We start from the raw sequence: 26,147 nt of genomic DNA, 5'->3' as shown, positions 1-26,147 counted from the left end.
GTCATATCTCGAACTTCCACGCGCCATATCATTCTTCGACCTTCTCGTGTCGACTTGCGCGTTGCCTTTCGCTTGTTGGCGTTGACTTTGTTGACTTGATTCGTTGATAACATTAGACTACACATTTTAGACCCAACAGGTGTGTTCCCACGCATCAAGATGATAGGCTTCTACCCAATTTCTGAATCTTTCCGACCACACGTTGTAATCATCAATATCCATGAGTTTCGGTGGTTTCTGAGACGTTCCGGTTTCATTTTCAATCAAAGCATTCTGAGTAATCGAGATCGGGGTAGCAAAAGCGTTATAAAATTCCGTATCCATCTTTCACAAAATGTTTACAGATTCACAACAATTTTCAAGTTTTAGCAATCTGTTCACAAAAACAAACTGTTTCACAAGTGATCCAATAAAACGGTCAAATAAGCGGACTGTTCTGATAAGCGGTCCAATAAAGTGTCTTAATACGCGAACCACTAGATAATTTTGGAGCGAACCAGACAAGTGTCGAATGAGCGGTCCAATCAAATTACCAAATAAGCGGATCAGACACTATCCGTTCGAGCGGTCCAAAAGCTGATCGTTCAAGCGGTCCAACAATGTCACTAAAAGCGGTCCAAAATCAGTCAAAAGAGCGGTCCAATATTGAAATTTCGAGCGATCCAGAAGTCAAAATTGATCCTTGGAGCGGTCCAGACACGTAATTTGGAGCGGTTCAGATGCTGACGTCACCTTTTGTGCGAATCTGGAAAAGCGAATCACCTAAAATCTTGGTTTCTATGTCGATTTTAGATCTAAAAACTTCAAGGATTTGTTAATTCATGATTCCGAGTGCACTGTGTGATTTTGAGCTTGTTTTACCGTGAAAAATTTTGAAAAAGTGAAGAAAGTGTAGAAAATCAGAAAAATAGCAGCTAAAATGGCAAGAACTCCTCCTCCTGAGCTCTGATACCACTTGTAGGATCGTTCGTTGACCTGTTTGAGTCGTTCAGAGAAGTTCGTATCCGAATTAAGAGGCGGAAACTAATAATTCGGTGTTATTGAAGCTGTATTCACTCTAATATTGCTGTTGTATTGATTTTCAACTTGATTACAAGGTTTGACAGCACTTCGGCAGCACTTCGTGGCTCAACCGGAAGATTACACCGTTAACTATGTGTTAAATCGCTCCTACTATATATAGACATGCTTGGGTCGCTTATATGGACTGCCATACAAGCGATCCTAGTCCAATGCCATATAAGCGATCCAGGACATGAACACATAAGCGATCCTAACCTAACATGACACATGGGCGATCCTAGGTTATGTACAAATAAGCGATCCATATACAAAACACTAATTCTAGGATTATGTGCCATGTCTGATCTCCTTAATCTTCAAGACTTGATGGAAGACGTAGTCAGCAGACGTAGGTGCACCAACATTAACTTTCTTTTCTTGAATTGTCTGTTCTTGAACTTTAAGTTTTAGAACCTTCTGTTCATGGGGCTTGATATTGACTGGAATCTTTGCCAATTTTTGAGAATTAGCCCTCAATCTGTCATTTGATCTCCTTGGGCACTCTCTGGCAATGTGACCTCTGATTTGGCAGTTATAGCATCTTCTCGACTCAAAATTCCAACTCTGGCAGTTAACAGCAATGTGTCCTTGATAACCGCATCGGTAACATATTTTGTTATCGTACCAATCACCATTTTTAGTCCAAACATTCAGATCAAAACACTGTTTGGCTTGGTGATATTCCCTCCTCATATTTACTGGATTTGGCTTTTGAGCACTGTGGTCCAACCTGCTGATACGTGGTTGTAAACCGGTGCTCGTTATTGTTTAACTTAACGTTTTTACGTAAGTTTTAGTTTCGAATAGCCTACTTTTAATCAAGAATGTGTTTTGCAGGTTTGATAGAGTTTAAGGAGCTTTTCGGGAGCTTTACGGGTCACCGGGTCGAAAACCGGACCACCGGGATGTGAAACGGATCAACCGGGCTCAAAAAAATGGACGAAACAGAAAACCCAACTTCTGGGCACCGTCGCCGACGCCCATATGGGCCGTCGCCGACGGTTTGCACACATTTCTGTCGCCAAGATTTGTCCGTAGGCAGCAACATAGCCCGTCGGCTAAAAATGAAGAAGCAAGCACCGTCGCCGACGGGGCTTCAGGCCGTCGGCGACGACTCCCAAATACTGACGACGCGATTTTGTTCTTTTGGGAGCTTGGAACAATCAAAAAGGGTTGGTGGACCAATCAATACGGGAGTTACACTTTAGTTTGAGTTTGAAACGTCATCTTGGAGCCATCTACCATCCATTCTTCACCCACCATTGACCTATCCATCATCCCTACAACCCGAATTCTCATCCGAATCAAAACCCTAGTTCATCACCATTACAATCATCCTTCAACCTTCTACCCATTCAATTTCTCCACCACAAACCCTAACCATTCATTCACCTTCAAGCTTCATGATGATCCAATTCAAGTTTACAACATCCGGTGATCAAGTTCCTTCGATCATGAGCGGCTAATTCCTAGGAGGTTTCACCCCGGTGTAGGTTAATTGTAAGTCTAGGGTTAAAACATTGTTCTTGGATTGATTTTGTGACAAATTGCTTCTTGATTTGAAACTTATGATAATTGTCTTGCATTTGAATTGAATTCATAAACCGTCGAGTGAAGATTAAATTTGACTTTATGAAATGTTTATGTGCAATTATGCCTTGTCTAGGTTAGAGTTTACATGTTCTTGGTAACGAAGTGCATTGTGGTCCGTTCTTTATAACGTTGATAGCTCTTGGCACCTAAGCCGTGTAACACTAAACTCGTTAGTCGTTTTTGCAATTGAATCAATCTTAAAACGTGTAGGAACCCTAGGAATGCAATTACCGAACCGGGTGTGAACCTTGTTTTCTCATTATTGTTCAAACAATCATTTCCAATTCTTGCATCTAGTAATCTTGAGTAGTTAATTTAATTAACCATTTTAGTAGTTCTAATTCACATCTTCCAATCAAACAAAAACACAAAAACATATCTTAGCAATCTTCATAATTGTGACAACTTCATAATTCAATCAAATCCGTACACAAACCACATACTCTTCGTGGTTCGACCCCTCACTACCCCCACTAGCTATTTGTTAAGGGTAATTAGGGTATATAAATATTATCTTTGACTGGAGCGCGACACTCCGATCAAATTTTGGTGCCGTTGCCGGGGAGTGCGTGCGCTTTGTGTTTGGATATTGTTTGAATTTGCGTGATTATCTGTTTAACTCGTTTAGCTTTCTTTTTGTACTTGTCTTTTTCTTTGTTACGCGGGGTGTGTTATTTGTGCAGGTTACAGGTAGTGCATGCGTACACGAAACTCCGGGAGGACTTCACCATTAGTCTACGAACCGGAAATCGAAAGACTCGCAAGAAGGAACCTAGCAAGCCGGTTAGAAGCAACTCTTGCTTTTAATCAAACCAACCAAACACCACATCTCACACCAACCATTGAAACCAATTCAATGGCGAACCATAATTCCAATCAAAACCTCAATTCCAACCAAAATCTCCATCCAAACCAATTTCAATCTCGAGGAACCTTTCATCCCGCCCAAAATGTCCAACCCATACCTCAAGAACAACCGGGTGGGAATACCAACGCTAGACCACCCACTCCACCTTTCCGAAACCAAAATCCCAATAACACCCAACGAACACCTCAACAACAAACTCTTCACCGATAAGCATCATTACCTATCAACCTTGATGATCGGAATGTCAATTCCGACCGTAGAGGTAATCGTGATCGCGGCAATCCCGCGGATGAGGACCCATTTTTCAATATCGACGATTTGAGGAATGCAATCCCCGATGATGAACCTTATAGTGTTCCCGGTTATCACTCGCCGGAACACGTAAGCATTCATACGGAAAACTCGGATGATGGGGGTTATTATGACGATCGAGCGAACGATGACGAAGATTGGGGGTACATCAATAGGGGTAATGTTTACAACGCAAGGGATTATGAAGATGAAGAGTTTGGCTATCAAAATGCCAACTACGTTGGGGAGGAAGAGTATGGTTACGGGAATAGAAGGAATGATGGTTATGGGAATAACCGCCAACCACGAAACAACAACCCACGGAACCGAAATGAAGGGTATGACAATAACAATAATAACGGAAACCCCAATCGGATTCCTCGTTTCGTGGGAGGTGGCAATCAAAGAGGTAATCAAGGTGGGAATCAAGTAAGGGGTGATAGAAGGGATGAGAGGCGAGATGAAAGAAGAGATGATAGGGGTGGTGATCGAAGAGGTAACCGAAGGTCGGGAGATCAAGAGGTCAATGGTCCTTATCGTCGTCAACAACCTCCACGGGGGGTAAATGACCGTTTCAGGCCAATCGTCACCGAGAACGACTCGCCTATTGTGTGTGAGCGAAGGATGTTTGATTGTAAGCCACATTACATCAACATACTTCCTCATTTCAATGGGAGGTCTAACGATGAGCCTTACACACATCTTGCGGAATTTTCTTCGGTTTGCAATACTATTGGGGGACATAACTTTGCTCTAGAAGAAGTCAAACTTCGCTTATTCCAATTTTCACTAAAAGACAAAGCGAAGCAGTGATTTCTTACACTCCCGGCAAATAGTATCCGCAATTGGGGCGAAATGCAACAAGCGTTCCTCGATGAGTACTACTCAATGGCGAAGACCGATGATGCTCGTGACGAAATTAGGTCTTTTCGCCAATTATCGGGTGAACCATTACATGAGGCTTTTACAAGATTTAGAGAAATGATGCGAAGATGCCCTCATCATCAAATCAAAAAGTCGGAGTTAGTTAAATGCTTCGTGCGGGGTCTAGATGACAATACATGGAATCGACTTGAATCCACAAGCAACGGGACCCTTTTAAGCAACCATGAAGATGATGATTGGGAGTTTTTGGAACGAATGAGCAAGCACTCAAAAGAGAAAGAATCGGCTGACCGAGCCAAGAAGCATCCTGTTTCCCGGTCACTTTCCGATCTTGATTCTAAAGATCGGATTTCTACATTAGAGCGGGAAATGGCTCGAATGAAGAAGAAAGAAGTAAACGCGGTCCAATTTGAAGTATGTGAAGATTGTGGTGATATTGGGCATAGAGCGGAACAATGCCCAACGGGGTCGAGCGACTACACCGAAGAAGTTAATCAAGTGTATGGGGACCGGAAGCAATATGACATGAACTCCAACACTTACCATCCGGGCTTGAGAAATCACCCTAATTTCCGGTATGGTAATTCTTCGAATCAAATGAACCCGAATTTTCAATCGGGTAATCAAGGTGGTCAAGGTGGGTCCTCGTACAACAATCGTCAAGGTGGTAACCAAGGGGGTTACCAAAGGAATTACAATCAAGGGGGTAACCAAGGGTATCAAAACCGTGAAGGTAATTATCAACGTGGTTACAACCAAGGCGGAAATGGAGGTAATGCTTCTAACTCTCAAGGTGATGATTCGATTAATTCGAAATTTGATGCTATCATGAATGTTGTGAGTACTCTCACCAATTCACACCATGAGTTCAAAGCCGAAGTAAGGAAAGAGTTTGAAGTGAGGGATAAATCCCAAAAGGCATTAGAGAAGCAAGTGGGGCAACTTGCCCAAGAGATGGCTCAAATTCGTGGAAGTGGAGGAGGACTTCCAAGTGATACCACGGTGAACCCTAAGCATCAAGGGTCAAGCTCGAAGAACACACGTGAGGTACCAATTAATCAAATTTCTTTACGTAGTGGTCGAGTCATAGATAGTGGTGTCGAGCCACCATCACCCGAATTTGTTGAAGGGGTGGTGGAAGATGCGAGTGATGATGAAGGTAAAAACGGTCAAACGGGTCAAAAGAAAAATGATTTAAAAATTAATAATACCACCCCCGTTGTGACCGTTCCCGTCCCAAAGGCTAAGGAAAAGGGTGTGGAGGGTAATACCGCCCCTTATCCCGAAGCTTTGTTGGGACCATCTAAGAAAGTGGTAAACAAAAGAGGTCCACATCAAGAAGAGATGTGGGAAATTTTTAAACAAGTTAAAATTAACTTACCACTCTTAGATGCCATTAAGCAAATACCTTCATATGCTAAATACTTGAAGGATTTATGTACCCAAAAGAGGACTCACAAGTTTCCTAAGAAACTTGATTTAACTGAAAATGTGAGTTCAATTCTTTCGGGTGCACTTCCACCAAAACTTCAAGATCCGGGGGTGCCCATTATTTCTATACAAGTGGGTGAATTCAAAATGACACGGGCACTTTTGGATCTCGGAGCAAGTGTGAGTATCTTGCCGGGTAGTTTATATGACCAATACGATTTTGGTCCACTTCAAATGTCTAACACCACCGTGGTGCTAGCCGACTTGACCCCTAAACTACCCCGTGGGATAGTCACGGATGTAATAGTCAAGGTCGAGGACTTTTACTATCCGGTGGACTTTCTTGTGTTAGATTATGTTTCTTTGGATCGAACCAAGCAACCAACGGTGATCCTTGGTCGACCATTTTTGGCAACATCAAATGCCCAAATTAATTGCAAGTCGGGCATGGTCGACATGACTTTTGGTAACCGTCGGTTGCGGTTAAATGTTTTTTCAAGATTAACGGATCCTCTAGTTGGCGATGAATGTTACATGGCGGACATCGTTGACGAGTGTATACCTCTATGTGACACTAGTGTCGAAGAGGAAAACACAATAGAGGAATGTTTCATGTTTGACAGGTTACAAGGAGAAACAAATCAGAGCATGGATGAAGAGATGAAGGAATTGGAGGTTATGGCGGCAAGAGAAGGAAGGCCTACTTGGACACATCAAGTGGAAAGTCTTCCGGAAAGTATCGACACAAAGTTAAAGCCGTCATTGGAAGTGCCTCCGGTGTTAGAGTTGAAGGTGCTACCCAAGCATCTTAAATATGCTTATGTGGGTGAAGGTAGCACGCTCCCGGTAATTATTGCATCCAATTTAACCGGGGAGCAAGAAGAAAAGTTGATGAAGATATTGGTCATCCATAGAGCCGCTATCGGATGGACCATTGCAGATTTGAAGGGAATTAGTCCCTCGGTGGTGATGCACAAGATCATCACGGAAGATGGTATGAGTCCTTCCCGTGACACCCAAAGAAGATTAAATCCAAATATGCGAGAGGTGGTCAAGAAGGAAGTGTTGAAGTGGCTAGATGCGGGTATTATATACCCTATCTCGGATAGCCAATGGGTAAGCCCGACACAAACTGTTCCAAAAAAGGCGGGTATTCAAGTCGTCACAAATGACGCAGGTGAAGAGGTCGCCACTCGGCCGGTAACCGGGTGGCGTATTTGTATTGATTATAGGAAGTTAAATGCTGCAACTTCCAAAGATCATTTCCCTTTACCTTTTATTGACCAAATAGTTGAGAAATTGGCCGGACAAAAATTTTATTGTTTTCTGGATGGTTATTCCGGATACAATCAAATTGCCAAACATCCGGAAGACCAAGCAAAGACTACCTTTACTTGTCCATATGGTACTTTCGCATTTAGGCGAATGCCGTTTGGACTTTGTAATGCCCCTGCCACCTTTCAAAGGTGTATGATGAGTATCTTTTTAGATATGGTGGGGGAGTCTTTGGAAATCTTCATGGATGATTTCTCAATATTCGGGTCATCATTTGATACATGCCTTGACCAACTTGAAAAAGTTTTGAAAAGATGTGTTGAGAAAAATCTTGTTTTGAGTTGGGAGAAGAGCCATTTCATGGTTCAAGAAGGGATTGTGTTGGGGCATGTAGTGTCGAGTCGTGGGATAGAGGTAGACCGTGCAAAAGTGCAAGTTATTTCTACTTTACCTTATCCCACGAATGTTAAGGGTATTCGATCATTTTTGGGTCACGCGGGGTTTTATAGGAGATTTATAAAAGGTTTTAGTGATATAACCAAACCTCTTTGTAAATTATTGCTAAAGGACCAACCGTTTGAATTTAACCAAGAATGTCAAAATGCTTTTAATGTGTTGAAACAAAAGTTGGTTGAGGCCCCAATCTTGCAATCACCGAATTGGTCATTACCATTCGAAATTATGTGTGATGCAAGTGATTACGCGGTGGGGGCCGTGTTGGGTCAAAGGGTAGATAAGAAACCGGTTGCTATTTACTACGCAAGTAAGACTCTTTCGGATGCACAATTGAATTACACAACTACCGAGAAAGAGCTACTTGCGGTGGTATATGCGTTGGACAAGTTTCGGGCTTATATATGGGGTACTAAAGTTATTGTTTATTCTGATCATTCTGCAATTAGGTATCTCATGGAAAAGAAGGATGCGAAGCCGAGACTAATCCGATGGGTTCTTTTGTTACAAGAGTTTGATTTGGAGATCCGAGACAAGAAAGGAAGCGAAAATGTGGTCGCAGATCATTTGTCTCGGTTGAGTGTGGAGGATTCTTCCCGTGAAGAAATAAATGAGAATTTTCCCGATGAGCAAATTTTAAAAGTTGGAATATTACCATGGTATGCTAATATTGTCAACTATTTGGTTACAGGTGACCTGCCGGCTCATTGGGATAGAAGGAGGAGGTTGCAGTTCCTATCTCAAATCAAGTACTACACGTTGGAAGAACCGGACTTATTCAAGTTTTGTCCGGATCAAGTCGTTCGAAGATGCATACCCGACGAGGAGATTCCTAGCGTCTAGATGCACTTGCATTCATTTGCTTGTGGGGGCCATTTCAGTGGTCACAAAACCGGGCACAAAGTGCTCAATAGCGGCCTTTATTGGCCGACTATTTTCAAAGATGCTTTCAATTTCGCTAAGAATTGCATAGAGTGTCAAAAATTAGGGAGTATCTCAAAGAGGGATGAAATGCCCATGCAACCGATCCTCATTGTAGATATTTTTTATGTGTGGGGGATCGATTTTATTGGCCCATTCCCTAATTCGCATGGCAATTTATACATTTTGGTGGCGGTCGATTATGTATCCAAATGGGTCGAAGCGATTGCCACCAAAACGAATGACCACACCGTTGTTTGCAATTTTGTTCAAACAAATATAATTTCTAGATTTGGGGTTCCCCGGGTGATCATTAGTGATGGGGGATCTCATTTCAAGAACTTTAATTTTGGCAAACTCTTGAAACGGTATGGTGTTGACCATTGAATTGCTACTCCCTACCACCCACAGACGAGCGGTCAAGTCGAGGTTTCCAATAGGCAAATAAAAGAAATTTTGCAAAAGACCGTTCGACCCGACCGAAAGGATTGGTCAACGAAGTTGAATGATGCTTTATGGGCTTATAGAATGGCTCATAAAACACCTATTGGAACCACTCCTTATCGTTTAGTTTATGGGCAGAATTGTCACTTGCCGGTTGAGCTTGTGCATCGTGCTTGGTGGGCTATTAAAGAAGTTAATATGAAATACGATGATGCAGGTAAAGAGCGGAAATTAAAGCTTTGCGAGTTGGAGGAGCTTAGGGAAGAAGCATATGAGTGTGCCTCGAAGTACAAGGATGACATGAAGCGGGCACATGACGCGAAGTTGAAGCCAAAGGAGTTTGAAGTGGGTCAAAAGGTTTGGCTCTACAATTCAAGGCTTAAATATTTTCCCGGAAAGCTCAAGAGTAAGTGGATGGGCCCGTATGTGATTACACGGGTCGGAAGGCTTGGAGATGTTACAATCAAGGACCCGAAGGACGGGTCGAAGCAAACGGTTAATGTGCATCGCCTTAAACCATTTCTTGATGGTAACAACGAGAAAAAGGATGAGAATGTGGAGTTGGTAAACTTCGTGGTAAGTGCACCAACTTATGAGGTCAACTGAAGGGCCGGTAACAATTTTTGTAAAGTTATGTACAATTATTTAATTGTTTGAGTGTTTTAGTGTGAATTGTTTTCGTTTCCTACTAACCTTTGTAATTGTGTGAAGTCCGGACATCATAAACGGGTCTTGAAGACAAAAGGTATGTTTACAGACTTATTTGTGTGTATTAGGGACAATCCACGACTTTTCGGGGGGTGGTAGGGCCGTTAACGGTTTTCGCATTTCAAAATTTTAACTTATAAAAATTCACAAAAATATTTTTAATAATTTTTAGGATTTTTTTTAGTGTATATAGTCCCTTTATTAAAAAAGTCATAATTTTCTCCTAGTTAAAAAAAAATTGCAAAATATAAGCACCGTCGCCGACGGTGAGGTTTAGCGTCGCCCACGGTCCCCCAAAACTTCCGTAGATGAACTTTCTCCGTAGACAGCGAGTTTAGCCGTCGCCCCAAACCAAAAATCCACTAACCGTCACCGACGGCCTGAGGGTCCGTCGCCGACGGTGCTTCTAATATCATCCGACGCAGGTTTGGTTTTTGGGTCTTGTTTCGAATTTAAACACTTATAAACCCATTCAAGCTTGACCTGAAACCCCTTTTCACCACATAATTGACCCAAAAACTGTAATCAAATATCTCACAACACCACAAAATCAGTAACCACATCATATTCTCTCTCTTGCTTCTTCATCTTCTTCCCCAATTTCTTTCAAGAACCCTAAATCTTCTACTTCTCATAACTTTCTCAAATCTCAACCAAATCGTTTGCTTTTTGAGCCTATCCTGAGTGATTTTCAGAGAGGAACAAAACCCCCATAACAAATTTCATCGATTCTTGCTCGATTGCAAGATTTCTGGACGTGTGTTTTAGGGTTTTGAAGAGTGTTCATCCAAAGTTCTTGTTTTACACTTTTCTTTAGTTCTTCTTGTCAATCTTCATCAAAGGTATGACTCTTCACTTAAATTATACTTTAATTTCATATGTGTTGTTGATTTCTTCCAAAATTTTAAGCTTATTGTTTAAGAGTAGGTTGTTTATCACAATGTAGTATGTGTTAGTATGAATTTAAGGATGTTTGTTTGATTTGGGATGGATTTGAGCATACTTTAGTTTTAGTGATGTGATTACACTAAAACTTTGGCATGATTGAACATAGTATTAATGTTGAACATTGTTGAAACTATGATTTTCTTTTGAAAAATCTTAGGATTAAGCATGTTGAGTTAATATAGATGATAAAATGAGCAACTTTGGAAGTTTAAAAGGCGATTTTACATCTAAAATTTGATTGAAGTTCAACATTGCATACCATGTTCAAAGTTTGAGATTGTTGAAGGTTGGAATGTACTAATTGTTGTTGTCTTTGTTTTGTGATTGTAGCCATGTTCCGAGGGGGAAAGAAAGCAAAGACTTCCGGTCAAGGTTCATCTTCGGGAGCCGGTTCGGGCTCCGGGGTATATCAAAGACGTTGGGAACAACTTAGTAATGTAGAAGAAGGCGATGGGCAACTTGAAAGACAAGATTGGGATTGGGAAGAGGCTAAGAACAGTGTGTCGGCCTCGGCATGGAAGGAAGAGAAAACAAAGGCCCTTTCTCGATACAGGAATAAGAGGTTGGAAGCCAAGATGTGGAAGATGAAAATGGTTACGAGCATTTCAAAACCCGTACCCGACAGGGCGGTTTGTGAACGTACGGTAGATGTTGAAGAGTTTAGGAAGATTGGTATAGTACAAAGGTTTGAGAAACTTGGTTGGGAACGGGTGATTGACTGGTGTGATGACATCACCACTCGGGTATACTTGGGGGCAGTTTGTGAGTGGCTATCCACCCTTCGTTTTGAACACTCTGATCAGCCGGCTCATAGGTGGAAGTTGATGCACATACGTCTGCTGACTACGTCTTCCATCGAGTCTTGAAGTTGAACTGATCGGAAATGGCACGGAATCCTAGAAATAGGAGATTGTATAGGATCGCTTATATGTACATGCTCTAGGATCGCTTTTGTGTCATGATAGGTTAGGATCGCTCATTAGGCTTTGTGTGGATCGCTTATATGGTATCTAACAGGACCGCTCTTGTGTCACATTGTAGGGTCGCTCATACGTACATGTACGTATGAGCGGACCAGCTTGTTTATAAATAGGTGAGCGATCCTAGCACATAGTTAACGGTGTAATCTTCCGGTTGAGCCACGAAGTGCTGCCGAAGTGCTGTTAAACCTTGTAATTGAGTTGAAGATCAATAAAACAGCAATATTAAAGTGAATACAGCTTCAATAGCACCGAATTATTAGTTTCCGCCTCTTAATTCGGATACGAACTTCTCTGAACGACTCAAACAGGTCGGAGAACGATCCTACAAGTGGTATCAGAGCTCAAGAGGAGGAGTTCTTGCCATTTTAGCTGCATTTCTTTTGATTCTCTACACTTTCTTCACGATTTCAAAATTTTTCACGGTGAAACCGGCTCAAAATCGCACTGTATGCTCGGAATCATGAACTAATAAACCCTTGAAGTTTTCAGATCCAAATTCGACCTAGAAAGTTGATTTTTCAGGGGTCCGCTGATTTGGATTCGCGCAAAAGGTGACGTAATCATCAGGACCGCTCCAAAATTACCTATCTGGACCGCTCAAAGAAACATTTTTGAGGTTGATTCGCTCGAAAATTCAGCTTCGTCCGCTCCTGTGACAACTTCTGAACCGCTCGAACGAACAACGTTTGAACCGCTCAAAAATTTCAACTTGGACCGCTCATTTGACAGCTTCTGGATCGCTCATTGGTACAATCTCCTAGTCCGCTCGAACTACTTCTGGACCGCTCGAACAGACATTGACTGGTCCGCTTATTCAGCAAATTCATTGGTTCGCTCTTTAGTCAATAAGTTGGGCCGCTCATTAAGACAGTGTATTCAGTTCGCTTATTTGGACTATTGTAGATTCATTCTTGTGTCAACTTCACTTTTGTGAACAGGGTGTTAAAATTTGGAAATTGTTGTGAATTTGTGAACAATTGTGAACAATGGATACGGAATTTTATAACGCTTTTGCTACTCCGGCCTCAATTACTCAAAGTGCTTTGATTGAAAATGAAACCGGAACGTCTCAGAAACCACCGAAACTCATGGATATTGATGATTACAACGTGTGGTCGGAACGATTCGGAAATTGGGTTGAAGGCTATCATCTTGATGCGTGGGAACACACCGAGGAACCATATGTTAAACCCACAAAGAACGATGTTGTGAATGGTACTCCGCTAACACTTAGAGAGATGAGTACTGCAGATAAAAAGAAATATCGTGATGAAAAACTGATGGTGAGTCTGCTTCAGCAAGCTATAAAAGAAGATATCTTGATACTGCTTCAACATGACGGAACTGCATATTCAATATGGACATAATTGGAAGCAAAGTTTACGGGAAGTGATGATATGTTAAAGAATAAAATGTCTCTCATGAAGAAAGAATTCGATTTGTTTCGGGGATTGAAAAATGAGAACACCAAGCAAATTATTGATAGATATTGTAACTTGGTGAGAAATATGACAAAGTTAGGTATTAAGAAAGATATTGATGAGTTAATTGAAAAACTTGCAGATGCGCTTCCATATGAAACATGGGGAACATTTTTGATGATGCTGAAGTCTAACAAAGCAGAATATAAAAAGATGAAGCTAGGAGACTTCATAAAGCATCTGGAAGCTCAAGAGATGGAGCAGAGGAAGATCGCTATGATGAAGAACTACGATGGAGAACAGGATATCATTCTGTACTACAAGCATGGTGTTACTGATTCAACAAAGTTTTCTCCTAAGATTGAAACTGCTTACAGTGTTAAAGATTCTCCAGAAAAGAAGACATCTCAAGGATCAAGCAACAACACAAGATTTTCATCTTTCGATCCTAACATCTCTGTAATAAAGAATGGTAGAAAACTTCAGTGTAACATTGTATTAAGCCTTGAAAATGATCAAGACTACACTGAAGAGATTGCTAAAAATCAAATGTCTTTGTTAGGGATGATTTTAGAGTCTTATAGTTGTTTTGTTGCAGGAAAGATCGGAAATCCAATGCTCAAGAAAGAGGATTACGATCAAATCGATGCTGAGGAAATGGAATTGATGGACATTAAATGGTGTATGGCAAGTGTGATGAGACGTGCTGAAAAGTTTAAACAAATTACTGGTCGTGATGATTTTCGTGATGCAAACGTTTCAGCTTTAGGTTTTGATAAATCTAAAGTTACGTGTTTTCGTTGTAGGGAAAAAGGGCATTTCAAGCGGGAGTGCAAAAACCGTGAAGCTACCGGTGCCCAGAATCCTTTCGGAAACAACGACTATCACAAGAAGGCCATCTATCATCAAATCACACCACCAGCACAGCAGCAGGCACAAACAGCTCATGGAAGAGATGTGATGGATAATTCGAAAAGAGCATGTGTTGTTAGTCAGGGAAAATATGATAATTTTACCTGGGAAAAGTATCTTCCGAAAGACAGCAAAGTGTGTTTGGCTGAACAAGATGATGAGAAGTTGGTTGAAGGTTTTACCTGGGATGATTTTTGTCCAGATCAAAATCTTATGGCCAAAGAGATGTCCAAAAACACTTCTCATGCTTTCTTTGCTAATGCTTATGATTTGAAATGTGCAGAAAGGTGCAGAAAAGTCATGGAAGCTGCTGAAGAAAAACGAAGAAGGATCAGAGAAGAAGCAGAAGAGGAAGAGAGATTGAAGGAAGAAGCTAAAGCTGAAAAGATAAGAAGAGCTGAGTTTTTACAACCGAGCAGAAATGTCAAAGAAGTTCCAGAATTTGAAGTAAAGATTGAAGATGAACCGGTCATGGTCCAAGAAAAGTGCATGAACTGTGATTCGCTGATTAAACAGAACAATGAGTTGTTGCACAACATTCACAAGTTGAAAGAATCGTATGATACAATGAACAGAGAGATTAACAAATATACTGATTCGAGTGGTGAACAAGCAGTGGCGATGAACACGTTGAAAGTAGCATATCTTAGACAGCTTGATGATGCTAACTTTCATATCAAAAAGTGTGCTGATTTAGAGTTGGAGTTGGCAACACAGAAGATAGAGACTGAGAAAGTTAAAAAGTTGTTAGACAGTTACTCATGTTCGTCTTTTGTAGTTGACAGGATTTATCCAGTGGTGGAGAACTTGAAAACGTTTGAAGAAGTGAAGATGTCTGAAGAAAAGAAAATTGTGACTGAAGATGAAGAAAAAGTGAAAACTTCTGGTAAGAAACCGAGTGTATCCTACAACAGATGTCCGCCCCCGGTCGAATATGGATTTATGCCACGAAATCCGAATTCTGAAAGAGTCAATAAAGCGATCAATTTGAAATGGGAGTCTGGATCATCGGATAACTTACCGGAAAGTATTGATGTCACATATACGTCATCAGATACTGATCATGAGTCAAAGTTGATAAAAAGTATGGTCGATCAGGTGTTAGACACAGATGACAATGAGGAATCAAAACCGAAGTCAAAACCTGAGTCAAAGTCTAGGTCCAGTGTGTCAAAGCCAACAGTCAAAAAGGACAAACGGGTTTATGATAAAGAATTTTTACTTTCAAAGTCTAATTTGAATGATGAATTTGTCAAAGTGGCATATACTTTGAAAGGTTCTGACAAATTATATTCAGATGAAAGTTTTCCAATAAGAAGTGTTAGACTTGAAATGATTAAAAAGGTTTTCAAAATAACAGAAATTAATATTTCTGAAATAAAAGATTTCAATCTTAATGGAAAACTTAAACAATACACTTCAAGAGATCAACAGAGAATCAACAAGAAAATGGGTTACAATTGTGGTTATAGTTTCCGACAGAAACCAAGCCATAATCGTAATTTCAAAAAGAAAGGTCTTGGTTTTATTCCACAGAAAAACTATAAAAATGAAAAAGTTTATAAACCAAAAACAATGTTTGTTGCAGGAAAAACAACTGAAGCTGAAAAAGAAAAATCATTCAGAAATCAGACGAATCAAGAATTCCTTGCTAAGAAACAAGAGGACATGAAGAAGAAGGAAGATCCGAAGAAGGTTGAAAAGAGATCTTGTTTTCAGTGTAAAGCTGTGGGTCATGTTGCGAAAGATTGTCCAAAGACATTTCGACCAAAACAAGAAGTCTCAAGAAAAATGAAAGAAAAAGTTGTTGAAAAGAATGAACTATTAACCCGGAAGTTTACTGGCTTTAAAAATTCAACTTTCGAAAAAGGAGAATGTTCAAAGAGTGCTTCAAAAAGGAAAGAAAATGTGTCAAATCAGAAATGGGTTGTGAAAGGTTCAGGTAATTGTTCTGGTGATGAATCTGATTCTATAAAATCAGAGGAGCCACGTGTTGAGAAAAAGATTGAAAAGAAAGTTCCGAAAGTGGACGATGTGAATTTTCCGCCACTAAATGCTAAAAATTACAAATCTAAAATCGGAAAAGTTGAAATTTCAAATCAATTTTATTCTGATAAGAAGAAAATTGATGTTGAAAAAACTTTTAACAGAAATGTAAAACGCATCTTTGGAAAAATGGTCAGTGGTAAGGCCCAGAGCATTAAAGATTTTTATGCTTCCAAAGGATGGGTTTACAAGTCAGTTGAAAGGAATGATGAAAACGATGAGGTTACACCCAAGGAAGGTCAGGCTTGGGTGGATATATTTTTTCAAGAATAAAATCTGACTTGCCAGAGATCCCAAGATGGTATTGTGGATCATGAATCGGCATCTTTCTAAATCTGTGTTTGAGGTTTTTGCAGGACTTGCCGGAACTCCCAGGTTTGTAAGCGAGGAGTAGGAATCGGCACTTTGAAAATTCAACCAAACGATGGTAATCGGTTGAAAAACAGGTTTGAAAGTTTTTAGTAGTGGAATGGTGTTGATCTTACAAGTGGTTAAATCAAGGTCATTGAATTGGATTTGATTTAATTATCATTCAAGAATTTGGTAAACAATGTGATGATTTTGCCCCATTTTTACAAAAGGTGAAAACAACTAAACTTATTTTCCGAAAAAATCATTATGATTAAAACAAACTTAAGTGTTTTGAAATCATTATGGGAAAATAGTTTGTTGTGAGGGGGAGTTCTGATTGTTTAAGCCAAACGGATGGAGAATTGAAGTATTTCGATATCAGTTGTCATGTTCTGTACAGTTTGTTTTCAATTTCCTTTAGATGTATTTGAATTTTAGGGGGAGTAAGAATTTTTAGAAAATCCAAAAACATCAGAAAATTTGAAAAATCCAAAAACATGATAAAACAGAAATTTGAGTTTTTGTTGCATAAAAGAGGAAATGATAGTACATCAGTGAACTATCACAGCACGCTAAAGAGTTGTATAGTCAAAATGTGATAAACAATCTTACTGCAGATGTGTCAGTAGATTTTCGCACATTTAGTAAATTGAAACGAGATATAAACTTAAATCAAACTTACTTGATTCGTGGGTAACTATTCTTGAATATATGGGTAACCCCCGAAATCTTGTTTGAAAGGTCCCGTATTCTGAAATACTAGGTCTTTATGCTCAGTGATATCTGGGGTATTTTTCCGAGACTTCTGCTGTATGGAAATACTGACCTAGTCCCCGAATAATACTTTCTGCAAAAAGCTTTGAAACATAAGCGTCACCCTCAGCAATCTGATTAAACAATAAAATTGATAATCTTTGCTGTTGTAATAAAAGATCCTCTAAAGGGGACCCACCAAAAGTCGAGCTGTCATCTCTCTGCTGAACGGAAGTTCTGACCTGAGCTCTCACGGTTTCGCATCTACCCCTTTACAGATATCATCTGTGGTATACTCACCTGTAAGATTGAATATTTGGGATTTGGATACAGGAGTATATTCAAGTGGAGTGATACACAATTAAGTTTAAGTCTCTAAAACATTAATATCGTATCTCGAATCAATTGAAGTCTGTGTGAAAATTTAAATGGACAAACATACTGACAATCTAGGTAAATTGTTTAGAACTGAATATGTAATCAAGCTTAACGGTGTTTGTGATATGTTTCATAACTGATATGATCCTCTTGCACAAACTCACAAAAATTTTGTCTGAAAATATTTCATTTTCTGCATTTATTTTCATTCAGATAATTCAAAAAGATTTTTGGTGTGTTTTAGTATAAAATTTTGAAAAGTCAAAAAGATTTTCGACAACTGGTGTTGAGATGCTGATTTTCGAAATTCAAAATGCTAAACTTGAAGAACTGGTTTGGGGAGTGTTTGTGTAGATGGTAAAGTTGTTTTGATAAGAACCAGTAATCATTTCTTGAATGCAAAATCATTATTGTTTTGGTTCAACATAGTTTCTAAATTGTCGAAAAGTTTTAATCTTTGTAGAAACTCACAGTTAGGTAGAGATTGTGCAGGTGTTAAAGCGCCAGGTTACGATCTTGAATCTGATGAAGCTGTGAATTCCAGACTACGATCCCAGCTGTGTGAGAGGGGGAGTCTGAAGACACCGTGTCAACATTCAAGAGAGAAGAGTTTGTTGATGATGAAGAAAGAAAATGAGGATTCTTGAAGCAACAGTTATTTCAGAGGCAGAATGTCGACTGATGAAGATTGTAGATTGACTTGTGCGAAGACTCTATGAAGACTCCGTCAACATCCGAGGGGGAGTCTGTTGATGCACATACGTCTGCTGACTACGTCTTCCATCGAGTCTTGAAGTTGAACTAATCGGAAATGGCACGGAATCCTAGAAATAGGAGATTGTATAGGATCGCTTATATGTACATGCTCTAGGATCGCTTTTGTGTCATGATAGGTTAGGATCGGTCATTAGGCTTTGTGTGGATCGCTTATATGGTATCTAACAGGACCGCTCTTGTGTCACATTGTAGGGTCGCTCATACGTACATGTACGTATGAGCGGACCAGCTTGTTTATAAATAGGTGAGCGATCCTAGCACATAGTTAACGGTGTAATCTTCCGGTTGAGCCACGAAGTGCTGCCGAAGTGCTGTCAAACCTTGTAATTGAGTTGAAGATCAATAAAACAGCAATATTAAAGTGAATACAGCTTCAATAACACCGAATTATTAGTTTCCGCCTCTTAATTCGGATACGAACTTCTCTGAACGACTCAAACAGGTCGGAGAACGATCCTACAGTTTTTCATTTTGTTATTTAAATTATCGTCTAGTTAAATGAACTTTGTGGGTGTGTTCCCTATATAACCCTCACGAGACCTCTCGTCCTCCCAAGCTATTGGGGGGTTTAAAAGGGCTTGTTGCATAAGCTAAATGCAACCGTGATTCCTACGAAAGTGAGTTAGGTAACTAGGTAGCTAATAAATTTTAATGGTTGTGAGAAGCATGCTTCTACACAAGGGTTAAGATTTGTAGGTACATGATGTTCGTGGGACGACCGCTTTCTTGAAGAGAGAAGAGCACACGAGGAATGAGCTCAAAAATCAGGTGCATACGTTCTTTTTACTTTTGATTTTTAGTTAGCACATAAGTGGATTGTAATTTGTATTTTAATTTCCGGGGTGAAATTTTGGGGAGGTTAGTCGTGTCACATCCCTTGTGCGTTTTCAAACTCTAGTTCTTACACATTGAGGACAATGTTTACCTCAAGTGTGGGGATGGGGGAGTAGTAAAAATTTTCGATTTTGACCCATGCATTTAAACACTACACATTGAGGACAATGTTTACCTCAAGTGTGGGGATGGGGGGAAAATTTCAAAAATTTTTCAAAAAGTTCTTGTCTCAAAAGCGATCGTAAAAAACACAAGTAACTAAGTCAACGAGGGATGTCACAAACCATTTGGTCTTTTGTCATGGTCAAGTTCAAGTTAATAGCATGACGGGTATTTAGTGGGTGGCTATTTGGGAATAATCCGCCTAAGAAACTAGTTGTTTATGCATGTCACATACCATACCCTTCTAGATATGTGAGAATTTGAGCCACTTTTATATCATAGATTACATGTTTGTGTTTCTTTGTTTGAGTGGACCATTAGTCATATATTGTAGAACTTGCAACTTTTGATATGTTTAAGACTATAGACCGAATACAAGCACGAGAATGATTAAGGCATTAGGTAAACCTTTTCTCTTAAAACCATTTATCTATCCTTACCCAAATAAATCCCCTAGTTGCCCAATTTGAGCCTAAACCTTTCGTTTGACCACCTATAGCCCATAACCATAAGCCTTTTCTTTTTAAACCCGTGTGATGAAAATTCGATTTTTAGGAATTCAAGTTTGTATAGTTGATTAAAAAAAATAAATAAATAAATTGAGAAAAATACAAAAAGAAGTGTTGGTAGTCGTTGAATAAAAGGCGGAAGTTGTTGCCTCATAGTTGATAGTTGTATATAGTTTTGTTTAGTTTAGTGGTTTGTAATAAAAAAATCGAATTTTTCATCACCTTAGCCACTTTAAATATCCTATTTCCTACCCCTTAACCTAGCCCCGTTACAACCCTTACAAAGACCTTTTGACTTGTGCTTAGTGTTCGTGATCAATAGTGGAGAATGATTGAGTTGCAAGCTTATGCGGGTATATGTTCTAATCAGTTTGAGTGCATATTTCTTGAAGTGCTAATACATTATAAACATTAGCCAATTTGTAAGCCGAGTGGAGAGAACATTGTGAGGGATGTGCATGAACTGTTAGTTTCACGGGCGGGTTAATCTTGGGTAACCATTTGTGCATCTAAAAGCACGTTACCATTAAGTGCATTGAATATTGTAAAGAGTTTGAACTTTAGCATAACATTAGACCTTAACCTTTGTCTCGGGAATGGGATGTATATTCGTTGTTCGACTCACGTGAAAGTGAAAAACAGATTTGCTTGAGGACAAGCAAAAGACAAGTGTGGGGATGTGATACGTGGTTGTAAACCGGTGCTCGTTATTGTTTAACTTAACGTTTTTACGTAAGTTTTAGTTTCGAATAGCCTACTTTTAATCAAGAATGTGTTTTGCAGGTTTGATAGAGTTTAAGGAGCTTTTCGGGAGCTTTACGGGTCACCGGGTCGAAAACCGGACCACCGGGATGTGAAACGGATCAACCGGGCTCAAAAAAATGGACGAAACAGAAAACCCAACTTCTGGGCACCGTCGCCGACGCCCATATGGGCCGTCGCCGACGGTTTGCACACATTTCCATCGCCAAGATTTGTCCGTAGGCAGCAACATAGCCCGTCGGCTAAAAATGAAGAAGCAAGCACCGTCGCCGACGGGGCTTCAGGCCGTCGGCGACGGCTCCCAAATACTGACGACGCGATTTTGTTCTTTTGGGAGCTTGGAACAATTAAAAAGGGTTTGTGGACCAATCAATACGGGAGTTACACTTTAGTTTGAGTTTGAAACTTCATCTTGGAACCATCTACCATCCATTCTTCACCCACCATTGACCTATCCATCATCCCTACAACCCGAATTCTCATCCGAATCAAAACCCTAGTTCATCACCATTACAATCATCCTTCAACCTTCTACCCATTCAATTTCTCCACCACAAACCCTAACCATTCATTCACCTTCAAGCTTCATGATGATCCAATTCAAGTTTACAACATCCGGTGATCAAGTCCCTTCGATCATGAGCGGCTAATTCCTAGGAGGTTTCACCCCGGTGTAGGTTAATTGTAAGTCTAGGGTTAAAACATTGTTCTTGGATTGATTTTGTGACAAATTGCTTCTTGATTTGAAACTTATGATAATTGTCTTGCATTTGAATTGAATTCATAAACCGTCGAGTGAAGATTAAATTTGACTTTATGAAATGTTTATGTGCAATTATGCCTTGTCTAGGTTAGAGTTTACATGTTCTTGGTAACGAAGTGCATTGTGGTCCGTTCTTTATAACGTTGATAGCTCTTGGCACCTAAGCCGTGTAACACTAAACTCGTTAGTCGTTTTTGCAATTGAATCAATCTTAAAACGTGTAGGAACCCTAGGAATGCAATTACCGAACCGGGTGTGAACCTTGTTTTCTCATTATTGTTCAAACAATCATTTCCAATTCTTGCATCTAGTAATCTTGAGTAGTTAATTTAATTAATCATTTTAGTAGTTCTAATTCACATCTTCCAATCAAACAAAAACACAAAAACATATCTTAGCAATCTTCATAATTGTGACAACTTCATAATTCAATCAAATCCGTACACAAACTACATACTCTTCGTGGTTCGACCCCTCACTACCACTAGCTATTTGTTAAGGGTAATTAGGGTATATAAATATTATCTTTGACCGGAGCGCGACACTCCGATCACCTGCACCACTTATTGCCAACAGTTTTTGAGTTTTCATTTTTCAATTTTTGTGATTTTTGATTTTGATTGGATGATCGATCTGATGAGCTTTTATTATCTTTTTGAACATTTTTCTCATTTTTAATTTTTTGTTTCTGTTCCACTTTCTTCTTCAAAGGTTTTTGCTTAGAGCATTCTCCCTTCTCAGTCGATTGCATAACAGTTTTCTGAAATTTTTCTTTTAATTTCAAAAACTATTTTAGTTTTTCAGTTTTTTCTTTTCTATCATCAGATTTATCATCGCAATCTTCAACTTTGACATTGTCAAAGTTTGTGACATTGTCACTTATTGAAATAGAATTGATCGGTTTTGGACAGGGGTAACCTGAAGAAGTCACAAAACCTTTCAATTTCTTTTCAAGTTCATTAATCTTGTTTCTTGAATACTCAGCTTCATTTTCAAGCTGAGATATTCTTTCAAGATGAGACTTGATTGATTTTTCATTCTCAATCTTAATGTTTTCAAGATCATATTTTTTATTTTCCAAAACTTTTAGCTGTTCTTGAAATTTTGTTTCATTTGCTTTCAAATTCTTGTTTTCCAGCTTTATCCAGAAATCTTCATTTTCTGAAGATTTCTTTTTGCTTTCAAAGTCTTTTTCTTTCTCTTTCAAAACCTTGTTTTTTGATGTCAAACTGTTCAAATTACTTAACAGTTTGTGATTTTCAGCTTTCAGCTTCTCACAATTTCCCTGTAAATCCAGAATCTGTTTTACATCAGTTTGCTTCTCATCTTTCAACTTCTTGGCTTCCGATGTCAAACTTTCTGCATCCTTCAAGAGTTTGTCATTATCAGTCTTAAAGTTGTCACATTTGGTGCATACTAATTCAGAACTTGAAGAACTAAGCTTCACCGATTCTTCATTCTTTGCAATTTCCTTTGTCTCTGTTTTGTATGTTCCTGCACAAAAAATTTTAACGAAATCAAGAGGATTCGCATTATCATCAATATAACAACCCCTCTTCATATCGTATTTCAAATTTCTTTTTGCTGTCCAACACACATTGATTCTTTTGTTTATTTCATCTATCACGTCTAAATTCAAATCTTCAAAATTCATTTTTACTTTATCCATCAAATCTCTCTTCTTTTTATAAATTTCATAACTGTGATTTTTAAGTTTACTAATGAATTTACTCAAAGATAATTTTGAAAAACTAGAATTTTCTCTTAGATTTTTCAAAAAATCATCCCATTCAGCTGGTAATCCATTAGCAAACTTTGATACCATTTCAGCTTCTGATATTACTATCTGATTTTCTTTCAAATAGTCAATCAAAAGATCAAATCGCTTTTCCAAATCATCCAATTTTTCATCTCTCTTACACAGAAAATATTCGAATCGGATACTCCAAACATTTTTGGGCAAACCTTGATAATGACTACTGAAATATCCTCGATACCAATCATTTAACCTTTCAAGATCATTGTTTTCATTTTCATCAAAGACCATTGCCATCTTTTAAACTGTCCCGACAACAATTCTTACACAATTGTCCAATTTCATGCAAAATACCTTCTGGAGCGAAATCCCTGAGAACAATACAACTGATTTCGCTTGAAAATGTTTCAGGCAGAATCAACACAAAGATGTCGAGCGAAATCAGATGATAACCACTCGAGCGAAATCAGAAAGTGCTTTCGAGCGAAATCAAGATGTGATTTCGAGCGAAATCAGTTTCTGAAAACTTTGGAGCGACATCAATACAGTAGTTTGGAGCGAAAACAACAAAAATGATATCCTGGAGCGAAATCAGATGCAATTACGAGCGAAATCAGATATGGTCAGTTCGAGCGAAATCAGATCGCACGTCTATTTTGTCCATTTTTAGTGTGAATTTTGGTCCCAAACTTTCAAAGATTTGTTAATGGTCACTTATACACAGTCTGTCAAAAATTTATCCAATTTTAACCGTGAAATCTTGAAAATATGTGAAAAGAAGGTGTAGAAATCAGAATTTTTCAGCGAAAACAAGCTAAACGGTAAGAACTCTTCCTCCTGAGCTCTGATACCACATGTAGGATCGCGAAACGACCTAACGAGTCGATCAGAAGAGTGCTCAGACCTAATCAGAGGCGGAATTCATTGATTCAGTCTTTGTTTAGCTTGACTTCACTATTAATTGTCTCTTGTATTGATTATAAAGCTGTTACAGATGCGGAGACACTTCGACGGAGCTTCGCCGTCGGAAATCACAACTCTATTACTTACTGCTCTCTGATTTCGCTCATGATTGCCGTTATATAGGCTTGTGATTTCGCTCGTAATGATACAGAGTCAACAAGAGCGAAATCAAATTTACATATATGAGCGAAATCAGCTTCCTACTAACTCGGGCGAAATCATCTTCAATTACATATTTCTTGATTTCAGTGCCCTATACAATCAACCCTAACCTAAGACTCGAACGAAGATGTAGTCGACAGACAACTGCACCAACACTCGAGCTTTTGTTCAGCCTATAAATAGGAGTGTTTGGAGCTCTTGCAACTCATCCCTTGGCACACCACCTCTCTCACACTTCACCCACCACCCACCACCACTATAACACCATCATCCACCACCATCATCCATTATCCATCATAGAGTGTGTGAGTCTTCTCGGGATCCAAGATTGATCATAAGAGTTATTGACAATCAAAGGCCATGTTTGCCTAAGTCTCTTACATCACTTGGTGAAGACAAGTGTTTAGTGTAATACTTTTTATTTTTAATCTTTTGCACTTTTTAATTGGTTTTGTATTAATGACTTTAATTACTAGTTTCTTATGTTGAAGGTAATTCTTCCTTATCGTTTGTCCGTGGTGTCTTGGCATTATTTTACTGTCTATATAAAATAAAAGATTTTCACCATTCATATCTCCACGGTCTATATGGAGGTATGTTTGCTACCTGGTCGGGGGTTAAGGGAACGGTTTGGTAAGAGTCTTGCCATTGTTCAGTGTATAGATCCTGCAAAGGACCTGGGTCAAATTTAGTAGGACCTCCTTCAATACCCAAAAGGTATTGGATGGCGGGGGTTCAAACTCTTTGATCCCCTCATAAGTTAAACTACTATTAAAACTTTAACCCAGCTACTTAGGATTGTATCCCTGCTGACTCAGACTACTTAGCTGAGGGTAACGTCGCCTTCAAAAGAGGGGCCTACCACATTATGCATTAATAACTTAATTCATTATCTTTCAATAATCCGACCCTTTAGGATTGTATCCTTGCTGACTCAAACTACTGGGTTGAGGGTAACGTCGCCTTCAAAAGAGGGGCCTACTACAATAACGAAGATAATCTCTTAAACAAGTGCAAAAGTGCAAAAATAATCAAAGGTTACACTACACACGAGTCGGATCCAAGTGATTCATCTTGTCTATCTGTTTTTATTTTTATTTTATTTTTCAGCATTTTAGTTAGTTTTATTTTCTTAGTTTAAAACCTTTTTCTAACATTTTGATTTGATTAGACGTTAAGGATAAACCGGTACTAAAAGCTCTTGTGTCCTTGGACGACCTCGGTATCTTACCAACACTATACTACGTCCACGATGGGTGCACTTGCCCATATGTGTGTTTAGTGTTAGTAAATATCGTGTTTTATAAATTTAAAACTTAGCTAAAAAGTGTAAAAAGGGCTTAAAATATATACCTAAAATATAACACACCGACACGCATCAAGTTTTTGGCGCCGTTGCCGGGGACACAAGGATTTTAAGAAAGCTTAAAATCGACGGCCTAATCTATTTTTCAAAACTTTTTCAAAACGCGCGCACATTTTTCTGCATTTTAGTTTAGTTTGCATTTACAGTAGCCTGAACACGGGGCCGTGTTCACTGAACACGGGGCCGTGCTGCATATTTTTCATTAAACACCCAGATACAGAGTCTGAACACGGGGTCGTGCTCACTGAACACGCCCCCGTGCTCAACAAGACCAGTAACCTTTAATAAAACGCCCAGATACAGACCCTGAACACGGGGCCGTGTCCACTAAACACGGGGTCGTGTCCAGCCTCTGTTTCCGTCTTTATTT

This window comes from Helianthus annuus, chromosome 13, assembly GCF_002127325.2.
Source record: "Helianthus annuus cultivar XRQ/B chromosome 13, HanXRQr2.0-SUNRISE, whole genome shotgun sequence".
Lineage (NCBI taxonomy): Eukaryota > Viridiplantae > Streptophyta > Magnoliopsida > Asterales > Asteraceae > Helianthus > Helianthus annuus.
This window is presented reverse-complemented; position numbering follows the sequence as displayed.